This window comes from Melanerpes formicivorus, unplaced genomic scaffold (assembly GCF_026170545.1).
Source record: "Melanerpes formicivorus ecotype bairdi unplaced genomic scaffold, bMelFor1.0.p_v2 SCAF_6, whole genome shotgun sequence".
Taxonomy (NCBI): domain Eukaryota; kingdom Metazoa; phylum Chordata; class Aves; order Piciformes; family Picidae; genus Melanerpes; species Melanerpes formicivorus.
In genome coordinates, this window is record NW_027142358.1 from 13,538,311 (window position 1) to 13,564,114 (window position 25,804).

The 25,804-nt window shown below is 42.1% G+C and overlaps 1 protein-coding gene across 2 annotated transcripts in view; it reads right to left on the reverse strand.

Annotated features, from left to right (window-relative positions):
• Positions 1-24,627, reverse strand: part of NDST2 (N-deacetylase and N-sulfotransferase 2) — a 128,296-nt gene extending 103,669 nt beyond the window's left edge. For both annotated transcript variants that reach the window (XR_010987507.1, XM_068139831.1), the window contains exon 1: positions 24,455-24,627. The gene's annotated coding sequence lies outside the window, so the exon portion shown is untranslated. The remainder of the gene's footprint in view (positions 1-24,454) is intronic.
• Positions 24,628-25,804: the final 1,177 nt, after the last annotated feature.

The window sequence follows — 25,804 nt, forward strand, 5'->3', positions numbered from 1 at the left end:
ACATAAAATTACAGAACGGTACGGGTTGAAAGGGACCTCTGCCGATCATCAAGCTCAAGGCCCCAGCTAAAGCAGGATTATCTAGAGCAGGTCACACAAGAAAGCACCCAGACAGGTCTTGAAAGTCTCTAGAGAAGAAAACTCACAACTTGTCTAGGCAGCCTGTTCCAGCACTGCAGTGCTTATAGTAAAGAAGTTTTTCCTCAAGTTGAGGTGGAACCTCCTGTGTTTCAAGTTTGTATCCATCACCCCTCATCACAGGACACCACTGAAAAGAGACTTCTTGACACCCACCCTTCAGATATTTATAAACATTAATAAGATCTACTCTCAGTCTTCTCTTCTCACGTGATGTAGCTACTAAGAATAAAAAGACCAAAGATGCTTAGTTAGCCTCAAGAGTACCATGACAATTACAGAATTAAATCTTATTGGAAATGATCATTCTCTACAACCCCCCAGGTACAGAGAATTATTCTTTATGATTATTTAATAAAACTACAACCTCGTAACTATAACTACTTACAGGCCAGATCCTTGTATCTACCTGTCACCTTTATTAAGCTTGCTCCTTGCTTGCTTGCAAATCCTCCTCCATAGTGTATTCCTTGTGATAGCTACTCACCATGTCCTGATGAAAGAAACATGCTGAACGACTGGAAACTCTTAATTCATAATGTGATAAATGTCGGTCAGGGACACATGACTCCCTGTTGAGCTGTATGCAGTAGACCCCTTATTTTAATGTTCTTAGTCAGAAAGGTTTTCCTCATGAATGTCACAGAACAAGAGAATCACAGAACAAGATCTTGTTCTACCAAGCCTATTTTTCTATATACAAAACCTGGAAAAGAATCTTACTTTGGCTTTCACAATTTCACAGATAAGCTGAAATATAGTAGATATCGCTGAGATGGCCAAAGTCCCAAAATAATCAATCAACAAAAAAGCAAAACAAATTAAAAACACAAAGTCAAAACCAACCAACCAACCAAAAAACCAAAAAACCACAAACACACAACTAACATCTTTTGGATGCCAAACTCCATTGGTATTGCTCTAAGGTCAGAAGCACAATTGTGATACAATAGCGCCATGATAATTCAGATTTCTGACATCCATAGACTAATGTGTGGCAAGATGAAGAGGGTCCAGATCAGACCTAAGTGTATCATGAAAACACTCTGATCTTTAAAACAAGTGGATCAAAGAAAAGTATCAAAATTTAAGAAAAAAATCAAGGAAACTGTAACAGCCAATGACAAAATTTAAATCTATTATCCCAGCAGGTTTATGTTTTATCAAATACAAAAGTCCACTCCAGCTTTCTAATGGAATACACAGTATTTGCTTAGAATCTTGAATATTGCAAGATACTTTTCTTCCTTGAGTCAAGATAATTACTTTACATCCTTTCTTGTATTAAAAAAAAATACTTTTTAGGCTACTAGTTGGAAGTTTCTGGAATGTTTTAGCCATGACTCTTTTGGTTCCCAGTACAATAAGCTCAGAAGGCTAACAGAGAGTTGTTTTACAGGCAGAGGTCAGTAACAACTGTTATTTTAAATACAGAACACACATAAGGAAAACTCACTGCAGCAAACAAATACACACATAACACCTGACAGCATGAAGTTTCACAGATGGTCCTGAAGAACAATCTTCAAACCTTATGCATGACATACCCATTTCTGATAGCTAATGCAATGCCATGGAAAACAGACCAATACAGACTTTCCAGTATCACATATTTACCCCCTTCCTTAAAGTACTAAAACTGTCCTATAAATACAATCTAGATCTTTTTTTCAAGTTCCTTTCTGTGCAAGTCCTGGTTTACTCTATTCACTGTTAATTGGAAACACCTGTAAAATTACATCCTCCACCACAGTACACCTTTGCATGCCTGGCACACTCAGCATTTCACCAACTTGAAGGGAAAGGTTTTGAGAAATTCCTAAGTACTCACAGCAGAGCAATGCCATTAAACTTAAGCTCCATGTCATAAGTAGCTTCTTCAATTTGATAAAAGTCTGGGTTTTTTCTTTTGTTTAATGCTCAGGTACCTCAGCTACTTTCAGAAGACAGATGATGTGACAGACATTAGATTTGATGAATAATTCACACAACTGTGCAGAAAATGGGTAGTCAAGCACTCCTCTCAGCCATGCCATGGGAAGCGTATGTTTATTACTGTTTATTTTCAGAGTCTCAGAGATTTCTCTAGCTCTAAATACATATCTGCTCAAAAGATGAAACATGCCTACCTTTCAGTTTCTCTGGTCTGCACTGCTGCAGAATGCCACACAATTTACACTAACGCAGAATTTAACAGTGCTTTGATGGCCAGCGCTCACAGTTTTATGAGCTAGTAGATTAAATTTTCTCCAATGCAAACCTAGATACCGTTTAAGGCGACAGGTTTGGCAAGTCTAAATTTATCAGTTCCTCTGAATGTAAATCTGCATCAAAGAAGATGAAAGTTAAGCACTCACTTTTTCAGCAGCACCTTTGTTCAGAAGCCAGCACACAGAGGGAAAGCCAACAATGCCTGGCACACACATACACCCTCCAGCTGGGGAGGGGGGTGGAATGGGAGGGAGTAAAATCAGAATTAGAAATACACAGGAAAGAAAGATCAAAGAGTACTTTATTTTACACACGTATCAAGATCATTGCACATGGGCTGAGCAAACAACCCCTTTGTTCCAAACAGAAATTTTTCAACAAGACTGTGCACACACTACTGTGGCTCCTTACAAACAGGGCAAGCATAAGCAAAGACAGTATTTCTTAATCATTGAAACTGATCCCCAATTACATAAAAGGAAAATCAGGAAAGGGAAGAAAATGCTACGAACCATCTGGCTTGTTTTAAGAGTTGACAGTCCTCCAGTCAAAGCTGCGACTTCCATGACCATAAGCATCACAGCACCAAGAACTTGGCTTTGAAATGCCTTTCTTCTCAATGAAGAAAAGTTAAAACACATCCCAAATAAAGTCATCAATACTAGAGCTCTGACAGCAGCTTAAATTCTTATACAGACTGCATGGAGAAACCACATACAGAAATGCAAAGTAGCACCATAAATTCACTTCCTCGTAGTGCCATTCAGAAAGTACAATTACTTTTTTTTTGCCTAACAAAGGAAAACTCCAAAACTGGTACATTTTCCAAATTCTTTAAATAATCTCCTCAAATTACTCCTAGCTCTGCCTCCCAACCAGTCAGCCAGCAAGTGCCAAGCATAGCCATGTCCTTCCTTCCGCAAGCCAGAGACATGGGCAGTGGCTCCATGCAACTTCTCTGTTGTCTTCCTTCCCCACAGCAGAGTCAAGCAGATACGAAACATTTATCCAGACAAGAAGCCACCAAGGGTAGCAGTGAACCTGAACACCTTTTACTATTTACCCTGTCACACAAGCCAAATGGAGCAGCTTAGAGATGTTCTCCATTCTCTCAGATGCAGTCAAATTGACTGTCCACAATTTAAAATGCACTTTGCTTCATTAAGGAAACATTCTCTGCTGCCTTCCTCTCTCTAAAAAGGTTTTGCTCCTGTTCTTATCACCCCATAAATTGCAGGCTGGCTGCATATAACACAAATGGTAACCCACAGTCTGGGAGCTCCCTCACCATTATTCACCTAGATGCAAACAGCACCAAACAGAGCTACTAGACCCCTGTATCTGGTACCAGATTGCTACCATTTATTTGCAGCTACAGCTTTTAGGTACAAGGTAGCAAGACAATGTTTTTGAAAGTAATTCCCAAAGCTTATTCATCTTTCTCCTCCCCTTACATCTTTGTATACTGTTTGCCCAATTGTTCCTTTAAAAAATATTTTGCTAAAGAAAAACAGCATTTAAGATTGGTTTGCAACAATGCAGATTTGAATCAGCAGGAAGTATTAGGGTGGCAAAATTAGAGAGTTAAGAGAGGCTGCCAACTTGCCTTAATATGTCAAAAGCAAATATAAATTAAATGGGTGAAAGCGACTTTGAAAATGATTCAATCTGTTTTCATCAGAAAGCTGACTCTTTGATGTTAGATTATTTCCTGAATCTTTCTACCAGGCTAATGTATTATCTATTTGTTCTTATATATTTGCTCTTCCAACCTTTCCTATGGCCAGACTACTCCATACTTAAATACATTTCATAATCTCATTCCCTTGTTTCAAATTATACCTCTTCTCACCTTACTAAATTAATTAGTTTCTACCTTTCAAGTATGCACCTCTCAAATATTTGTTGACTCTTATCACATCTCTCAGCTACGTTTCTAGTTATCACATAGTCAAGGTAGGCATGTTTGCCCATTGATCCCTTGGTCTGTACTCCTTTGTCGTTTGTTCCTCAGCTCTCTTCAGCTGGTTTACATCTGTCTAGAAACAAGCTGTTTGGTCCTGCGCATTTAGCAAGTTAACTTTTATAGCTGCTCAAGAAGGAATTTCTCTTTTAATTTGTATAACCAAAAACCATCTTAACTTTTTACCACCATGATGCATCTGCTAATTAATTTATGTGCTGCACAGCTACTCATCCCAAAAGCTTCTGGTGCTTGCAAAACACAAAGGCTTTTCTAGTTTCACCATTCCACTAGCATGCATGCAAACACATTTCAGGGTGAACTTTTATTAACTGCATTCACTCCAGCACCTCCCCACAAATGGGAACACCTAGTATCTCTGGTTCTTCTCTGTCAGTTTCTTCATCTGATTCACCTCCAAAACTCAGCATTTTACAAGTTAAAAAAAAAAAAAATCAGCCTGTAACAACTTACATTTCTTACTAAGACAAGGCTTGCACATGGCTAAACATGATGTTGTTCAGCACTACCATGCTTACATTTCTGTGACTTTCTATTGAGAATTTCCTAATGCGAAAGGAAAAGACTAAAGCAGACAATGACGTATCTTAAGTCAGGTATGATACCCAGTTAAGCCAAAAGCACTCTCAGAAGACAGCAAGCATCTCCCTCCCTTTCATTCCTTCTCCCCCACGTTAACCAGCTGCACATTGCCTTTGTCATGTCTCCACTGCCCTGTTCTGGCAGTATGCAGTAGTGAGCCAGGTACTTTTCAATTTAGGTTTAGTGCATTTGGCATCTGCAGAAATACCTGCAAATGCACTATGCACCAGATTATGCAGGGACAGAAGAGCAGGACTGCGTGAGAACTTACGTGGCTGAAAAATGTCCACATAATACTGGACCTACATTCCCATTTGCAAGCACCACCTCAGCATATGAAAATGAACTTGAAATCCTGTAAATTAGAAGGTTTCAAAACCCCAAAGACCTCCCAAAAACAGAGAGAAGAAGAATCCTTCTGAGCATGTGAACACTGAATATTTCCGCATAGCTGAGGGGACAAGATTAATTGAACACAAGGTAGATCTGTTGAGATTTGAATTCTTCCAAGGATTAGAGAAAAAAACCCAATGGAGTAAAAGAATACAAGACTACATTGTTTACTGGTACTTTCTCAAAAGATTTGGTCAAGTCCTTCACAAAGGGTTACTCAAGCCATTGTGCAGGCAAGAAGAACAAACTACTGTCACAAGCGGGAAAGCGGCAAAAAGAAACAAAACAAGAACCACTGATCAGTTTTGAGTGTGGAAGGAGGGGGGTTGACTAAATACCTGCAAAATCAAAAACTGAAATAAAATTTCAACAGAACAGAACTTTGAGTGAATTTGGCTGAATACACAGAATAGTGTAGATTATTTTAGGAAAAATCTAACAGAGAGCTGCTGGGCAGCGTGGTGCCACAGAAACAAAGAAATGGTTAAAATAAAAAAGCAGAGAGAAGAGTGGTCTATAATTATGAGCTGCAAATTATTTGTAGTTAGTCTGTAAGAATTCACATTGTGTGTCAGTGAAAATGGTTATTTGATCAGCATGGGAAAAAGGCAGGCAAGACACTTAAAATAATACTGACATTACAAAAAAAGTTCTTCAATGTACCTTTTCTTAACACCTATCTTCATCTTTAATGCATTTAAGTCTACATTGACTGAAACTGTATTTAGAACAATCTTCAAGAAAATGCAATGAAAATTATTAAGGCTAAGAATATGCTTAAAACTGAAGGAAACTGTACAGAAATAATTCCAGTGCTGTTGAAATCACAAGACAACAGGCTTGGAAGGACATTTTTTAAGGTAGGATCAGTGATACCTAAAGCATTCCTGACAGATTTGCTTGTTATCTCTGCTAACATCTTCAAGGACAGAGGACCAGAAGGCCCCTAGGCAATCCAGTCTACTGCTTTATTGCTTGTGTTGTTGCAGTTTTCTCTTAAGTCTCCCCCAATTCTGCAACTTAAGCCCTTTACTTCTCATTTTACCCTGTGTGAATATGGAGGAGAAACTGTTCTCTTTGCAATACCCTTTAAAATTATTTTAGCTTCTCCACCCTTAATTGTTTCATTCTTTCCTTACAGGTCGTATTTTTATGACTATTGCTTTCTCCCAAGCTACTTCCACCTCATCCTCACCTTTCTTCGAGTACAGTGTGCAAAAATAGCTGCAGCAGTTCACCATTCCAGTACACACCAGAGGAAAAAAACTAAATGTCTCAGATGCTGGGCTCCTTCATACACATTATTCACACTGTTGACTCATTTACAAATTACGATCCACTACAACACCTGCTTAATTTCCACAAGCCTACTACTTAGCCAGCCTTCACTGTTCAATATTTGTCCAGCTGATAAAACTTGCCTGAATGAGATGTTTACTTTAAGCAACAACAAATCACACAGTAAAAGATATTTGAAGTGGAAGGGAGAAATTAATGGAGAATAAGCCGCACATACTCATGTAATTAATTATCAGAGCAGTATTTTAACAAAAGCCAGCAATAAATATGAAAATAGAAACACCCTTAGTTTCTACAAACACAAAGATGATAGGCATTTATGCAGATTTTGGGTTGCCTTTTGTGAGATGTGTGGGCTTAAAGCTCTAAAGTGTTTCTGAAACTCTCACTTACAGTCACATAATTGTCCATTATGGAGATTTTATCACTTCCTCCAAAGCAACTGATCGTCACCTAGTACTGGAAGCATATTACACATACCATTTCTCTCTACTGGATTCAGCATTCTCACCTTCTTTTTTTACTTCTCCTAAGTGCATTATATGATGGAAAGTAAGCCAAAAAGGAGACTGCTTGTTATAACAAAAGTAATCACAACATCGAAGAAATAAAGTCATTAAATGACCAATATAAATTTTATTTTTATGTATTTGTGCACAGACATACAAGTTCTGAAAGCTATCATACACTCTTTATGGTAAGACCTAAAAATTACAATTAAAACCAGGAAGCTGTGTTTTGTGATCAGTTGTAGAAAAAGCATCATTTTATTTGTTTCAACTATATTATCATTGCTCTTTGCATTAACAGCACACCAAAAGGCTTCGGCTAAATTTAGGATTGCTACATGTTATGTACCTAAGCACATACACAAGCACACAACTGCATCTATATAGATAATCAGATTTCTATATGCCTATGGTCCCTTTTCTACACACTTTTGAAAAGAGGCAGAGATAGCACTTAAGTACTAGAACAGAAATATGATCCTAATTTGACAGAAAAAAAACAGAAGTGGGGCAGCCATAAAGTGAACTACTGAAGTTCACAGGAAAGCCAGAGCAAGGGACCTAGGTCAAATTTCCTAATCCCAGTTGCAGCACATTAACCACAGAAAAACCCTCCTGATCTCCTTTCCTTTATCATCAAATAACAGACATAAGATGCCTGCACCGAATGCTCATTCACAGTAATACTGCTGGCTAAACAACACAACACGTAACAATTCTCCAAGAGAAAGCAAGAAGCACTTTCATTCATTACCATTCTGAATTTAGGAAGTCAGTATCATTGTTTTCATTCCTTCTTCTCTGCCAGTTAATACAAAAGACCTACAGAGGCAGGGTTTCAGCAAACAATTTATTTCACAACTGAAACAAACTAACAACTCAGTCAGGGCAGTTCACCTCCAGCAGTTGGTTGAGACATGGCAACTAAAAAAATTCCTTTCGTTTATTTACTCTTATACAAAAGTATCACGGAGTGCTACCAGAACAGCTGCAAAGAGAACAATCACAGCTTGAGTACAGCACTTCTATATGTGAACAAACTTTAAGAAACAGATTAACTGCAGTAACATTACCAAACTTATCACAGACATTTTCATCTACACTTGAGAAAAGCATGCAAAGAGGTGAGAGCAGCACACTAAGTGAACATGTATTTTCATGAAGAAAATCGGAAACTCTGCAGGAAACGATGAAAAAGAGAACAGCTGAACCAGAAAGGAGGTTAGGAAGGGCCATCTCCCCAGAGCACCAACAAATCCATTACAAGACCCTCGGGAGATGCTAAACAACAAGGGGCTTTTGTAGCAATGTTTAACACTCCTTTATGTGACAGTGCATATATTTACCCAGAAGAGAAATGCAGCACACTGAAACTAAAAAAAAAAAAAACAAACCAACTGCATACTGAAAGAAGAAGAAAAGACAGCATCAGATCAAAGACACACAGATGGTAAGGTACAAATGATGTGAGAAAAACTGATACAGGTTTATTTCAAAGAACAGGGAAGAAACCAGAGAGAGAGAGCTGGCAGAACATATCACAGGGCATTTTAGTGAAAAGCCTAATGCATCATTACACCAAAGCACAATGCATAACAAGCAAGCAAGAAAAGGCCAAATATCAGTGTGTATGAGCACACAGGAAAAACATCTAACTGGATACTTTTATGACTTATTTTGTCAATTTTTATATTAATGATAGCTTTCTGATCACAGTATGTGTGTATCTAGGCAACAAGACCAACCATGCATGTAAGAGATCAGAATGCTATTAATATAGGTTTAAGCTAGGGCAGATGACATTTTTTTATGGCAGTAGTGAAGAATTCCAGGCCTTTTTCTCTCCCCATCAACTAGGAAAAAAACCTCAACATCCTGCTTGCACTCCAGGTTACCCACTCTGCTGCAATATGGCAGCAAACTACTCCCATCATACAAATTACAATGTGATAAGCGTCAGTTCCACTTATATCATGCAATACAATACTTCCAGTCAGAGGACCAAAAAATAAAAGTAACAGTTTGCAGAAAACTGGTAATTGAGACAATTCATAAACTCCACAAGTGTCTTTCCAGCACATCTGCAGAGTCCCCAGAAAAAGGGGTGGGAGCTGAGCCAGATTAATTTTTCTTCTGCTGTCCAATTGTCCAGCCATTGAGTGAGGTGTTAATTCTTGCTCTCATCCTTTCACACAGAGCTTTCAATCTAGCACCATCAGAATGATTTACAGAAGAAAATAAAAGAGTCCTCCCAGTAAAGATAAGGTAATGTATGCAAATAGCTAAATAGCAATGGGATTTTCTGGCTCATGACAGAAAGAGTAGCACGCCAACTTGAGCTAAATACAGAATTCATCCCCTCTGTCCAAGAGAAATGCCTGTACGCTATTAATATCACAAGATGAAGCTCAGCTGTATAAACAAAAACTTCATTTCAGCTAACTCTTCATCATCTCCCTGGCATCCGCCACCTTCCCCTCTCCACAACAAAACTCAGGAGTGCCTTCAGTGTAGGTTTTTCACAGCAAGCCTGTTGCTCAAGTACATTGAACAAGAATGAAAGCCCGCTTTTACTATCTCATCTTGGCAAGTTAACCTTCATGAACAATAATCAAACAATGAAGTTGTGACGGAAATGTTTGAGTAAGTGTTTGCTACTCATTTGCTAGTCAGCACGGTTTAAAATGGAAACGTATTAGCTGGAAGTCAAGGAGACCTGCATGCTCTTTAAAGAGCCTGATGTGCTGGATGACCTCAAGCATATCACTTGATCTTTCCCACATTAAAAAAACCAACAAAAAACCTCCTTACACGACCTTCCTCAGTACCTCACTTTGACTATCAAAACCCAAATGCACTGTAAATCCTCCTATTATTATTACTTCTGTTACTATGGGGGCTGGAACTGTCGTCAGCAAACAGGCAGGACATCATTTAATTTTCTTCAAATATTTGTTATGTGACAACACAGCCATCTGTTTAACACCCCATATATTGAGTTTCTGTCTTATAAAACACAGGGAAAGAAAACGCCAGCTTCTGCCTCTCATTTCCACACAGCCTTCCCAGCCACATACGCACTAATATACAGCCAACATCCTTCAATTGTAGCACATAAGAAACTCCAGGAAAGCAGACCAAATTTCAGCTTGAATGAAAGCAATTACAACCACAACTTTAGTCTCCAATATACCAAAACCAAAATCCCCAGTTTTAGCAGTATTAAATAAATTTTTATTTCAGCACTGGGGATAAAGGACAGGATATGAAGGAAAATGGTGTGATGAGAGGAGACAGACAGCAATAAAGCACTGTACACAACGACCATATGCTAAGAGGATAAATATAAGAATGTTACATGTCTATGCAGAAAAAGTAATTTTGCAGTAGCATTAATTTCTCTTCAGCATATTATAAAATAAACCATCATTCTTAAGTAACAATTGTTGCACAAAGGGGCCCTTGTCATCTGTGTGTATTCTATTTGGTCACTTTCATGAAAAGGGTTTTCCTTCTCTCCATTTGCGCTGTAGTCTTCCATCAGCCTATATACAAAATCACTATCTAAAATGCCTCATGTCCTATGGCTTTCAGATAGGGGGTAGCAAAAAAAATCAAATTACCATACACTGAGTGAATTTCCTAATGAGGAAAACATTAGCTGCTATACAAGGAAGGGCTGGCAGGGCAAAGAGGGGTGCTTTGAGGTGAATGTTGAGGAAGGGCAGAATCAGGGGGACTGGACAGGCCACTGTGGTCAGTGTTGCATTTTGTATTACTCCTGTATATACTATTTTGTTAGTATTATTTTCTCCCTGAGTATTGTTATCTCCTCATGCGGTTCTATTAACCTCCCCTTATCTCAACCCACAGGGTTTCGCCTTTTTCTCCCCAGTTTCCTTCCCATCTTCTGGAGTGGGGACGAAGCAGCTGTATGAGCAGCCACATGGGCCTTAGCTGCCAGCTGGGCCTGAACTATGACAGGGGTTAAAACAAAATCCTAAATAATGAATTCCACCACATAATCATCCCATGGGCAGAGCTATCGCCTCACCTGCCACAGGGATATCTTGAGCTAACCCCAAGTTATGACAACTATAGGTGCTTGCTCTCAGTGTGGAAGAACTGTAAAATCAAAGTATTGACAGAAAATTTTAAGTTTATTCTGACAGACAGGTCTTCAGATGCGAGTCTTGGATGAGAAAACGATGGCATGAGAAAACGATACAAATCTTTCTATCTACTTGCTATGTGTCTTAACTATTTCATCTTCTCTCCTCCAAAGCCCATCTCTCCCACCTAGCCTATGATAATCTAACCTTCTGATGTTCCTCATGCCATGCTTGCCTGTCCTTGCTGGTCATCTGTCAGTTCCCTGTCTAACATTTCCCCTTTGGCATCACAAGCTGACAGATGCACTACCCTCCTGATGCAGTATTTTCCATTTCATTAGCACTCAAAAGCCTACTAGCACCTCAGCACCCCCACCACTCCTGTGAACCCAATCCATTTCCTAGAATCAGACAACTTTTTATTTCAACAGTCCTAGTCTTCATTTTCTACAGCTTAAAGCTTCAGCTTCTCTCTCCTTTAGGGATCAGTTTATATGTTGGCCAGCTCCAGCACACAACCCTGGATGCTCCAGTACAGAAGCTTCCTCCTACTCCCTCTACATAATGACTATAGAGTGCAGACCAGACTGCAGGACAGGTTCTCAGCTTTGGTGCAACTCCAGTACTGACTATATCCAATGGGCAGTGTCCTGCGATTCAGGTGAGAAATGAGGGTGAGCTCACACAGGCTCAGTGAGGGAAGCATCTCTATACTTTAAAAACAAATACTGTGGTTTAACAAATGTTTACCAAATGTTTAAGCAAAGTACAAAAACCTTCCAAAGAGAATTGGACTTTCTCCTTTTCCAGTATGTATATCTGTCTTTTGATAAAACCAGTGGCCAACCAGCATATCCTATTTAATTGTGATAAGCAGCATGATGTGACGTGGTAAGAATAGCTCAAAAGGCTGAGAAACATCATTTGTGGAAAATCAGTACAATCAGTTAGGGGTGCAACTCTTCACAGGACCTCAGATGCATGGATATCACAGATCACTTTATGCAATAAATTTTCTTGAGATAAAGCTACTCTTCAGAAGAAAGTCAGCTCCATCATGCAAAGCACAGTGCATGCAGTGTCATATGAAACAGCTCCCTTAACCAGAAGGAAACTGCTTTAGAAAATGTAGCTTTTTATTGGAACTGACTTTTGGGTCTTTTTCTGACAGCTATTACATTTCTCCAAAGCAACACAGCAGAATGTCTGATATCTGTCAACTACTTTAGATCTCACAGTAGCAGAAGAAAAACATTACATTCACTATTTAAACAGCACAATCAGGAAGCTCTCTTACAGAAATTGCCACGTCAGATATCTCAACTGGGTGGCAACTGGTTTGCAGTCTCCAGTATGGGGCCTTCCAGTTCCAGCACCATCTTTTGGAAAAAAAAACAGGTGGCACAGAAAGGTCAGAAATGTAAATATTGATTAATGTTACTTTCCAATTTGAAATTTTTTAAACCACATGAAATTTTCAGATTAGAATCATAAAGCCATTACAGTTGGAAAAGACAATTAAGATCCTTCAGGCCTGCCATTATTTAACTTTATTAAGCCTGGTGTTCAACCATGTCCCTTAGCACCACATCTTTTAAACACCTCCGAGAGTGGCCATTCAACTGTCAGTGAAGAAATTTCTTCTAATATCCAATGTAAAGCTCCCCTGGTGCAACCTGAGGTTATTTCCTCTCATTCTAACTAGGAAGACACTCACTTTGCTACAGCCTCCTTTTAGGTCTCTCCTCAACATCCTTTCCTCCAGGCTGAGCAAGCCTAGTTCCCTCAGCTGCTCCTCCTAAGACCTGCTCACCAGTTTCGCTGTCCTTCTTTGGACCCACTCCAGTAACTCAATGTCCTTCTTGTGGTAATGGGCCCAAAACTGAACACAATACTCAAGAGCTGGCCTCACCAGTGCCAAGCAGAGGGACACAATCACTTTTCCCTGACACAATGGTGCTGATAACAGGCCAGGATGCTGTTAGCCTTCTTGGCCACCTGAGCACACTGCTGGCTCACATTCAGACAGCTGTTAATCAAAACCCCAAGGTCCCTTTCCACTGGGCAGCCTCTCTAGCTTGCAGTGTTGGATGTTTTTTTTGTGGCCCAAGCACAGCTTTTGGCACTTGGCCTTGCTGAATCTCCTATCATTGTCTTTGGCCCATCAATCCAGGCTATCCAGGTCCCTCTGTAAAGCAAATCAACACTCCCACTCAGCTTAGTGTCTTCTGCAAACTTACTAAGAGAGCATTCAATCCCCTCATTCAGATCTTCGATAAAGATATTAAAGGGAAATAGCCCCAAAAATTGAGTCCTAAGGAACACCACTTGTGACCAGCTGCCAACTGGACTTTGTTCACCAGCACTCTTTGGGCCTGGCAATCTAGGCAGTTTTTTATCCAGCAAAGTGTCCACCCATCCAAGCCATGAGCAGCCAGTTGCTTCAGGAGGATGCTCTGCAAGACAGTGTCAAAGGTTTTACTAATGTCCAGGTAAACAACATCTGCAGCCTTTTCCTTATCCACTAAAAAGGTCACCCTGTTGCAGGAGATAAGACTCATCAGGCAGGACCTGACCTTCATGAACACACACTGACTGGGCCTGGTCACCTGTTTACCCAGATTGCTGGGCTTTAGGGGATAAAAGCAACGCTGGCTTTCAGAAAAAAATTTCTGGTCCAGAAAATCCAAATAGGTAATGTAGTAAAAGTCAACATCCCAGACAGCCCTCCTATTGTAGGCACTCTCAATTCTACCACACACATTCCACTCTTTCTCACAAACCACCTGAGCACAAATGGTCAGGAGGAACAGGCCTTACCTTGGATTGTTAAGAGACTGACACACTTAACTGGAATTAGAAGAATATGGTAGAGGAAATCTTACAACTGCCTGGCTCTTGGAAGGGCCAGAGGGCTCTGATGAATGCATTTATTGCTGTAATCTTGAGCCAAATGCCTAAGGGCGACTGCTATTTCAAATCCTCTAAAGCCTGTGAAAACAGATAATCCATTGTTTAAAGATTTTAACTAAAAAAGACCAAGATTGAAAAGCCTCAGGCAGAAAGAACAATGAAACACTAGACAGGAGAACACTTTGCATTAGTTTGCTGCCCACATAATGCTACGCTCTGCATACTATACAAGAAATGGCAGCTACTGGACACTACGATTTTATTGAAGACAGACTAGAAAAGGGATTCCCCTGCTCAGTCTCAGAGCTACCACACCAAAGGTTTTAAGCCTCAGCAGTGATTAGTTATGCCAAACATGAGCTACATTAAATAATCACAGTATTTTTAAAGCACTTGGCACTCACTCTGGTAATAAGGCCCCTTTAATGCCTCAAGCTGAATAGAGAAAAATTGCAGCATTCAAAAAATCAGTAGCCATTTATAACCTCTGCAGCTAGTACATTTAATAAAAGCATGATGATACTGTGTTACCAGTCAAATGGCAATGTTGAACCTGTGCAGGAAGTTTCTCAAGCCACAAAACAAAAAAGGCACTGTATAACTTGCTCCTCAGAAGCACCATATCCCAGCAACCACAACAGGGAAAAACTACTCCAATCACTGCTCTCATGTGCTGCTCTCCGGAATGTGCCTTTTCCAAAAGCAAGACAAATCATCAAACATTTCCAAGAAGTTTGGATGCAGTGTTTCCCTATCCATGTTTAAGATGCTCTTGGGTGACAGTGACAGGACAAAGAGTCTTTTGCACCAATATTACCAACTTGTGGCTAGATTCAGATTGGTACTAGTAATAAGTAATTTTTTTTTCTTTTGTTCCTCACTGATTTTTATTTCTTCAGTCTCAAGACAGATGGAATAAACTAGATGGCAAGATTTCTCCACTAAATATTACCTATAGGATAATTAGTGGTAGGAAACCTAAATTTAACCTATGAGTGTTAGATTACATCTTAATAACCATTGCCATGTCATTTGGCTGAGAGTTCTCCCATCTTATTCTGGCTATCACAAAAGTCCTGGCACATAGGCTCACAAGCCTTGCAAACACTTCCCCGGCTTTGTCAGCAGCTTCATACCTACAGTGGAAGACAGCTATGGTAAAGGAAGCTAGAACTCTATTCAGAACAAGGAAAAGACACAAGTATTTCAACAGAGAGTTGGTAGCAGGGGTTGTGTAATACTAGTGTCAAACGGTTGTGAAGACAGCACAAGAGCAGTATAGCTCTCAACACTCATTTTCAAGCTTGGTTCCATCAGTCCCATCCTGGTAGATTCAGCATGGGGTTTACAAATTGCTAGCCCAAGATCAAACAACCTTTGCATGTCTACCTAATTCTTTCTCAAGTTGAAGCCTAGTGATAGGGAAAACCATTTGCAAGTTCACATCCTATATTTTAGAAGCTTGCTTATCTTTAAAACTATCCAATATAGACATTAAAACCAAACAGTTTACAGACACATCCTTCAATAACAACCTTGTTTCCAGTGCAGACACTGTATCAATTTCCACTGCTTTGTCTTTCAGCATTGTCTCTCAATGATCTTCACCCTTGCACAGGATGCATTTCAGGAAGATAAAATAGCAGGAAGGGGAAGAGGCCTGACCACTTACAAAAGTTTCAGTCCCCAAAGATATGTCCAGAATAGTATCATGGGTCACACTGCCAGTGGCACACTGCTCAGAAATGATATTGAGGAAAACTCAGAAATATATATATATACATATATATATATATATATTCCCTCCCCCCAGTCCTTTTTTTCTTTTTAAAGAAAAACCAATCCAAATCCAAATCTAAGAAATCCTCAATAAAACTAGAACTATTTTTCTGAGATAATGTTTCATGTCTTTCCCATAAATTGCACATAAAGATAATGAAGCACTCTTCATCAGTGAAGCTGGTAGGTCCTGAAGTAGGACACAAAAAAAATAGTAGAGAACCTATAAACCTAGGTTTGGTAGGAAGGAACTGATTTCCTCTTCCCTTGGATGCATCTCCTTTAGAAACTATTGCTATGACTTTTTCAATCTTTCCCCTCAGAGGAAATCACTGAGATAAAAATTAATCCACTGTCCAATTAAAAGTGGAAAGGAACAGGCAGCAATAAAGGGCTGCAGTCTGCTCTCAATCTGCCAGGCATGCAGCTCAGCCCTTAATCATGCTGCCTGTTTCCAATATCCTTTGTAGTTTGCCATGGCCATTGTTAGTTAAGGCTAACCTAGATAAATGTGATATTTAAACACTTTGCAGGACTGATCATCTGGCTTAGATGGTCACATCTCTCCTTGTGGTAGCTTCAGGCTGTGCTGGATGCTCCTCCAAAGAGAGCAATCCTGGCAATGCATCAACGCATCCTATCCCAAACACACTCTGTGGTGTGCCAATACAAAAGCATCTGAGCCTGACCAGGTTTCTTCTCAATCAACTGAAAAGTAACTTTTTCCTCTCCTGGATAACAATAATATAGCAAAAAGGAGGTATGTTTTATTCTGTTCATTTTAATTTCCACATCACTTTCCTGATCCTGCTTGCTGAGTGGTTATGCCAATAGAGAAGGACTGGTATAAAAGTGGACTGCTTCCCTCAGTGGTAGCATCAGCTTAAGCACACACACAAAAAAAAAGAAGGGGTATGTTCAAAGGACATCTCTGCCTTATTTTCACTTAGCAATGGGAGAAAGCTATGACTGAGAGACAGTTACACAATAACTCTACAACATGCAAAGGAATTAACTGTAATAATCTCAGAGAAACATTATACTCAACATAAACCACCATTACAGCAACCATGAACATAGTGGCTTGTTCTTAACCTGCCCACATACACAATGCAAGACGCAAACAGACTTCTGAGCTCTGGCCACTGTACCATTGCATGCAGTTGTGAGGAATTTGTATTTAAAATAATGCTGGGAAAAACCAAACATCCTATTTTGTTTGAGGCAAAGCAGGTTTTCCTGCAGAAAGCTCTGTTTGTATGTTACGTGGACATGCGCCATGGAAACACGGCCTGCTCCACGCAGAGGAACACCATACTAAAGTATAGATGCAAACACAAGGTAACAAAACATTTTCACAGCAGCTCTGACGCAGAGAAGCTGGCTTACTCACATCATGCTTCAATACAAATGGTCTAGGAAGTATATGGATGAAAGCCTGCAGACGAAACTAAATCAGGAGACAGTGACAGATCTCTGCTTATAAGGAAGATGATTATGACTCAGTCACAAGTAAAGCATATGCGGTTTGAGCTGAAGCACTGACGACTGAATCCAGAACATTTCATTTAATTAAAAATGAATAAAACCAATGAGATTACAAGTAACAAACTAAAATAAATTATTTGGAACTGAGATGGGGGGCAAGGGGAAGCTTGATTGTTTCAGGGATGTTCTGGACAATAGATCAAACACAGAGACTAGCAACTCTGGCCAGTCTTCAATGCTGAAATGAATCTGCCTCTTCACAGCTGGCACAGTGACCCAAGAAGCCACTTTATTCCACTGAGAAGACTGACATTATGATAGCTCACATTGTTCTGAAAGTGGACTGAAATGAGGAGCTGCAGCAGTGCTCAAGCACTCTGCATTGATTGATGCAATATCTATATTAGTTTCTGACTGCTCTTTTTAATACCTCTGCAGTCCTCAATAACTGGAAGGACAAGCAGTTCACCAACAGTGAAGTGCCAACGATTTCAGTTCTGCAGCTCCACATCTGAGACAAATGATGCCACTTCAAAGACATCTCTGCACTTGAAGAAGTCCCACACACAGGTGATGCCCAGAAGAGAAACAAAGACGACAAAGGTGATGATGGATGGAAGATGATGACATTTTAAGGAGTCAGCCAAGACACCAACCTTTTCTCCACTGAAAATTTCTGCCTTTAATTAGATTGCAGAGTTCCCAACCCTACTGCGCTTCTTGTTCACCTTAGGCTGCCAGGTATTAAGAGGTACCCAACTTGCTGTGAAATTACATTATTCAGCTCAAGCAGGGATTTAGACACAACGTGAATTAAACCTACTCATGACCTGGTCTACCTTCTCTGGGACAGCCCAGGATCACAGTAAGGTCGTAGTTACCACCTATAGGGAAACTTTAGCTGTTGAATAACTTAACCACAGAGGCAAGGACAAAGACATACAGAGTATGCTGTAACATTTAGCATTTGCAAAAGCTTTCTGAACTAAGTGTGAGTGGCACAGAATCATCAGCATTAGCTGAAAAAAAGTAACAAAACCAAATGTCTCTAGAGAAACAGTGCTCTAAAGATGGGACAAGTAGTTAAGAGCAGAAGAAATACAGTTACATAAATCAGTTATCACTGAAGGTATTAAAAATGCTACACTGAAAGCGGTCCAGGATTAGGAGCAAGTTAGCATCACTCTGGGAGGTGTTCAACTTACCTTCTGCTCTGATCTCTCTCCTGCTAACATTTTCTGCATCTGGACTAACATCCTCAGTTTTCATTATTTTCAATGAAAAGCCAAAAAAAGAACTTGCAGAATGTGATTCACAGATTCACATCACCAAATGTGAACACCTGCTCTAGGGTGAAATAAATTCACCCTAACATACCCTTAATATAAAGGGAACTTACAGGACCTAGTTCAGATGTGGACACTTTAGTTGCAGATCTTCATGCATAGTCAGATGAGTCCAACTCTCATCATCCAAGAGGTGACAGAGCTGACTGTTTTAAATGCCGCTTCTCATACACGTAGGGCTAAAAAACTAACATAAAGCCCTCCAGTAAGAGGCTTCTTCTAACCTTTCTGAAGTCAATCTCCAGTTGTCCTTCTTTTCTAAATTGATCTCTACTACTTTGAGTCTATCAGAGCTAAGGCCTGCCATCCTAATGTTTCCTGTGAGGGATTTACACCAAAATAATTGAAAATTTGAGAGTTAACATCTGCTGAAGAGCTCCAAAAATCCACAAGCAAGCTCTGATTTTACTTCAGAAGTACTGCCAAACAAATTAGCATTAATTAGAAACAAGCTGAGAGACCAATAAAATATCAAGCTAATGGAATCATCTGGAACGGTAAGACTAAACATGATCAAAGAAAAATAAGTTGCTCCATCACATACTCTAATGGTCCTGACATGGAAGCCTCCCCACATGAAGCACTCAGGAATGACGTATTCTTGGAGAGTTTCTGATGCGAAATACAGGATGTAGGAGATTGGAGAAACAATCAGAGGAGAAAGGGCAGGGTGCCGGGGTGGTAAGCTTTCAAAGAGACTGACCAGATGGCAGACCAGAACTGCAGAAAGAGATTAAGAAGGGATAAAATTGTCATTTTCCTGTCCCCCTTCCCTCCTTATTGCATCAGCTATGCCAACCCAGCTTCCAAGGGAACTGCTGAATACAGAGGGAGATATCAATAGATAAAAGCAGCAGCAACCTCTAGCCCCCGAGCAGGCTGAGTGGTTGGCATGTCATTTAACACATGAAATCTCTCCTCCTACTTACTCTTTCGTCCTTTGTGGAAACCCTTCATCCCTCAGAAGGTACCTGAGAGCCACTTTATCATTTGTGAGCTATATACTGGGACAAGAAGGAAGGAGAGGAGGAGACAAACTCTGCTGTCTCTAGCATTATAGGGAATGCCCAGTACAATCTTTTCCACCACTACTTCAGACACTTTGAGGAGAAAAAGAAAAAATAATTAAGAATAATGCACTGCAGGTTATTGCAGTATAGCTGCATTCAAATCTCACCAAAAGCCTGGACTGCACTCCTTCCTTCCCATCCCACTCTCAAAACATGTGCCAAAGTGCTGAGGATAACTATGACATGACACACATAGAGCACAGAAAGCAGCACTAGGACCTGCACACGCCCTGTACGCTGAGCAGAGGACAAAAATATGTCTCTCCTCTTCACCCTCCTTGGATTCTGGGGGGAAAAAAAGACAAAAACAAACACAAAAACCCCCAACACTGGTATCTAAGCACTATTAGCTTTAATGCTTAGCTTTTACATTTGTATTTAACAACAAATATTAACTTCACTTCATGGAAAGAAAGTGTGCAGTATTTTAGGTTAAACTGTTGACATTTCAGCCTGAGAGTTGCTGCACACACTGTTCATATTCAGTGTCTGCAGCACTTGTGCTACAAGCACATTTGGAAGACACAGGTATTTCTGAACTTCATCTTGGTGGTGTTAGTACACAAGCAAGTGGTTTGTGAATTTGTCCTTACTTATTCTGCACTGTGCATTTTACTCAACACATTTTAAACCAGGCTGAGTCTAGAGACAGATCATGACTACCCCTCGCCTTGTTAGGAGAGTTTGGGCAGCTTTAAAAAACACCAGCTCCCATGTCTGTGAAAACAGATTTTGTGACACGGCACAAGCCACAAATATTTTGAGAAGGCCCAAACTGCATTTACAATCTTATCAACCTCCTCACATTCACTGCTAGATTCACTGCTTACTAAAAGTATCAGAGCAGGCAAGAACGTGATGGAGGATATCTTCCTGGTGCAGGTTTCCACTGCATTTTTAATAAGGCACATATGGATTGAGTCTTGTGATCTTATCACTTCCCATGTGGATATGCATCTATATTGAAAAAACAGTCCCCAAACAGCAGTTGCCAGAGGCCCAAGACCCTCAGATATCACTATGCAGAAAGAGCAGTTAGGGCTCTGATGTACACACTCTAGTAAATCTTTCAGTGCAGGTATAAAACATAACTGCTCCACAGCTCTGATAGAGATTCCTGCCTCCCGAGCAGGATCCGCAAAGCAGAAAGTCTGCCCGTACCTTCACTACTGCACCAAACCACAATCTCAAATCCAGCAGCTGAAGCAGAAGTATATATGCACTTCTGATTTTGGCATAGTGGCCAAACTGCCAGTTTAAGGACAGGGGGCATGGCTCAAGAAAAACACCCAACCCAGCCTTTGAGACTTCGAGAGATGATGTCAAAGCATCCGTAGATCAGGTGTGAGCTGCACTGACCCACCATGCCTGCAGACAATACTGTCACAAGTCAGAGATGAAGCGCCTCAATGCAGTCATAATAAAGCCCAGAGCTTTACCTCTTGGCATTATGTCCAGTTTGTCAAAGCAACTGTGTGCAGGTAAGTCATCATGAATTTTATATTGGTCTGGGCCTTCTAAAAAACATGCTCTGACATTAGCCTGCTATCAATCCTGTGCTGCCCAAAGTCTATCATGAGAAAACAGCAACTTAGATGTATTTCCATTCAATTGCATAGAGTGGAAAGACAGCTAGAAAGGGAACTCAAAGACCCTTGTGCCAGCAATAGCTACAAAAAGGTTAAAGGAGTGGAGAGCACAAATGGGAGCATTCACTCCAATTATTTCCAGAATCCAGGACAGACGTAGCACTTGTGCCTGGTACTGTCACCGCAGACTGCTCATGTGCTGCTGCTGCAGCATCGATGCCTTACACCCACAACCTCCACTGCAGCTGCCCATTGAACTGGAAATTTGATACACTGCAAAAGCTGCTGACAGCCAGAGGCGCTCCCTTGTCTATAAAATATCCTGTAATAAATTACATTACAGAGTAAGGAAAAGGATTCAGAAGAGAGAATTAAAACACAACCTTATGAGAGGTAAATGAGACCAATTAAAAGAGATTTGCTACAAGTGCTGAGGGATTTTGACCTGAGCTATAATCAGGGAAGGATATGTGTTCCCTTGAAAGAGCAAAATGAACAAGAGATCATGTGTAAACAACTCTGTCAATTAAAATTAAATGGATTATCTTATCTATGCAGCCCTGCTCAGAGCATCACTGCATATTCCAGATATATCACAGAGAGATCCAAAATTGGCACTTAAATCTCTGAAACAAGGCTCAGTGATGGGGAGAGATGATGTGGTTCAGGACACATGGAAGCCTCAGCATTTAGTGTATCTCTCCTCACCTTTTTTAAGGAAAACTGGAATTATAAATGCTAATACAAAACTAGGTTCTGAATTCTTAAATTATTATGTTGAAAGTTAGGTATTGCAACAGTAAAACATGCCTTACACAAAAACCACACAGATAGTGCTGGAAAGCAAGCAGCTTACCAGTGCACACACTCACATCCAGATAAACACTTGCAGGTATCACTCCGTAACTTAAACCCAAAAATTCTCAAATTGTTCTGCTGCTCAATCCCATTTTGCTGCCAGATGCCACAGAATTCCTCCTTCTTCATGACCAGTGAGGGCAGGACTGGCCCCTACTCTCCACTGTGCACCAGGTCCAAAAGCCTGTACTCAAGAGCAAAAGTAGTTTCTGTGGCTGCAGCAAAACATTTGACACAGACACTACTGTTCTGTGTCCTTGCTCTACAGCTCATTTTCACTGCTCTTTGAAATTTCCAGTACTTCTCAGTTCAGAATCATACATGCATAAAAAAGCAGATTTACAAGGCCTGAAAAAAACACCAAAAGAACGGAAGAAAACGTACATTCGTAAGTCATGTTCAAGATGCAGCAGCAGCAAAACCAGTATCACAGACTTAGGGAAGAGCAAAAATTAAAAGGGAAGAACAAACTAAAAGAGGAATTTGGGATGAGAAAGAAAAATTTAAAATACAAGCAGTAAGTGCACAAGACTATAACCCTAAGAGATATTCACAGCTGCTAACAGTGGAAAAGTTTTAGATCATTTTACACTGGTTGCCAGATATGAGCACACAGCTTTCCCACTGGCTCAAACCTGGCCTAGCAGAATGGGGCTGCTCTGGGAGCCAGCCTAGCTCTTAATAAAGGACAATCATTTTTGCACAGGGTGAAGTACAAACTGAAAAGCCTTCCCACGTCCAATCTGTCAGCTAGATCAGTAATCTCAGTGCACCAAGAAGCCCAATGCAGAAACACCACTCAGATGGATCATGGATGGGAGCACCGCGGCTTGGCTGTGGGAACTGTATGCTGGTAAGGATGAAGAGCCGGCTCACTTGGGCAACGTGAGCATTTGTGGGCCCAGCCCGATACATTCCTGGAGCCGGTGCTGAGCTTCTAATTATTTCTCACTCCCAGCAAGTTTTTGTCTCATCACACTAGTGATATGTAGATCCTTCCATCATCCAAAATTTCCCAATTCAATCATCATAGATAATTGAGTTGCCTGCACTTAACCTGAAAATTTTGTAACAATTTCTAGATTGCTTCTTTGCTACAAAGGCAAGGTCCCATTTCCTAATGAGAAATGTACATATGATTAACAACTCTGAACACTTCTTTGGTCATAAAGAATCCCAGTCTGGAGCAGTGCAACTTGTGGTTTCACTCCGAGATATGACATTTGCCTGCTTCTAATTTGGGCCACACGGAGGTTATTCCCTCTTGCATAAGCAAACAGGGGCGTCTCACACTTTAGTTATGGCTTTACCACAGCTAACATATTTTAACGTCTGAAGCATGAGAAATACTACAGGAAAGATACCTCGTGTTCCATCAGCTTCTTCTATGCAACATCATTTTTATTGTGTCTTCATGTTACCACAACTGCACAGGCAGTTGGCCTCCACCAAACACAACCTCCAAACAGAAGCGTGTGTAGCACACGCAGTCCAGCTGCAGCCGTGTGACAGGAACACGAACATCCTTTACATGCAGACTTGCTCAGCGGCCGTCAACGCCGTACCAAGCAACCTCGTTCGCAACACAACGCCATGGGGTAAACAAAGCCGGAGCGAGGGCGGGAGCGCAGCTCTGGCACAGGACCATGCGCCCAGCCGGCGGCCAAGAGAAAAGGGGCTGCGAGGGGCTGTAGCCACGGCAACTGCCATGGGAAAGAAGTTGCTGCCCCGTTTTGCTGCGTGCCGGCGCCTCGGCGCCCGCGATGAGCTACAGGTCAGGACCGCGAAATCTCCGGCCCCGAGCGCGGCCGGGAGACGAGGCCGCCGTGGCAGGGCCCGAGTGTCCCTTGGGTTCGGCTCTGGGCGAAGCCGGGCCCTCTCCCGCTGCACAGGTGGCTGCAGAGCGAGTAGCGGGGCGCGAGCGGCGCAGCCTCAGGGGCGGGGGGCAGCGCCCGCCCCGCTGTCTGCCCCCAGCTCGGTTCCCCGGGCGGCGGCCCTGGCCGCTCTCCTCCCGCAGCCCGGAGCAGAGCGATCCCTTGCAGGCCATCCCCTACGCCCGGGACCATCGACCCCCGGCCGGCACACAACTTCCCCCGGCCCCACCAGCGCCACTAGCCCTCCCCCGCCGTCCTTCGAGCCGGGCCGGGCCGTCGCCACCTCCCTCCCCTCTTCCTCCACCTCACCTGTGGCAAGGAGACCCCGCCGAGTGGGCTGGCGTGGACAAGACACAGCTCCGTCGGGCGGGTGTCCCCCGGCGCCGCGGGGAGCTCTCAGGCCGGCCACGGCCCGCCGGCCCCCGGCCGCTGGGCGTCCCTCCGGCCGCTGGGGGAGCCGCCGCCGCGCTGCTCGGCCGCCATCTTCCGCACGGAGGAGGGCCGCCAGGCCCCGCCCTCCACCCGTTTTGCGCGGGGGCAGCCGCTGCGGCCCCTAGGCCGCGTGAGCTCGGCACCCTGCGGTGCCTGGGAGCAGTTCCTGGCAGGGAGTAGATGCACCGGGGCACGACGGCCGTGGAGAAGCAGGAGGGAGTTGTTGGCTCCCTGGCAGAAGGCGCCTCGCCGCTTCCCGCCGTTACCGACCACGTTACGGCGGGTTACCCCCTCCTGCCCCGGCTCATTGCCGCTCTAGAGCAGGGAGGCGCGGCCCCGCACACAGCGGCACGCCAGTGCTGCGGCTGCACAGCGACACCGCCGCGGCCGCGATTACAGAGCATTCCAGCACCGCGGAAGGCGTGGGCTGCCCAGGAAAGCAGTAGGCAGGGACTGACACGCTGTAACAGCGCCTGTGGCAGCAGCTTCCCGAGGAAAACACACGTACGGTGCAATTTCCTACTTAGAAAGGCGGAGAAAGTTGTAGTAGGAAGTCACAATGGAGCCACATCACAGGAACGTTCGTTCTTGGCAGAGGACGGTGGACAGCAGTTCGAGAGTGCTGTTCACACAGGCCTGCTTTTAAAACTGCTGTACAGAAAGCAGCCGCTGTGCTGCAGAGGAGGGAACGTGTGACAGGTCAGCACAAGTGATCAAAACCAGCAGAGGTGAGTGGTGGTGGAAGAGGATCAAGGAAACGGCAGGTAGGTGATCAGAGAATGAGGCCTCATCCTGGCAAAGTGCTGCTTCCCCAGGTCTGAGAATTGCTGGCAACCTGTCCATCACTCATAGATTCACAGATTCATGGAATACCAGGTTGGTAAGGACCTCAAGGATCATCTAGTCCAACCTTCCAGGGTAAGACTATAGTTTTTATGAGATGGCCCAGCACCTTGTCAAGATGGTCCTGGAAACTGTGGAATGTAAGGGAATCCACCACCTCCTTTGGAAGTTTATCACTTCCAGGAAACCCTCTAAAGAAAGCAACACAAGATGTATACGTTTGCTGCATAGGAATTGTTCCTCTGTGGAAAAGTTAAACCCAAACATGAAAGTTACTGCACATTGATACAGGGCTTTTGATTTGCAGCCAATGTGGTCCTATCTGAAGCACTGGCCATGTTTCTGCAAACCTGCGAAGCCTGACTTAGCAAGTAAAGCAGACAA